The following is a 228-nucleotide window of genomic DNA, read 5'->3' on the forward strand; positions in this document are numbered from 1 at the left end:
TCTTATCTCACTTCTTATCAAAATGAAAAACCTCGACTTCCAGATCTGTGACCACGGACTGGAACAGACTTGTGCACGCATCCGAACAGTTTTTTGACGCCGAGGGGACACGCAAATAACCACAAAGGAAACTTTAAAATGGGGAGAGATACGATAAGGTTGACAGATAGAGCTTACGCCGATTACAAGAAAGATAAAGTAGCTTGATAGACTGAATTTGTGTATTTG

Source organism: Penaeus monodon, chromosome 29 (genome assembly GCF_015228065.2).
Source record: "Penaeus monodon isolate SGIC_2016 chromosome 29, NSTDA_Pmon_1, whole genome shotgun sequence".
Lineage (NCBI taxonomy): Eukaryota > Metazoa > Arthropoda > Malacostraca > Decapoda > Penaeidae > Penaeus > Penaeus monodon.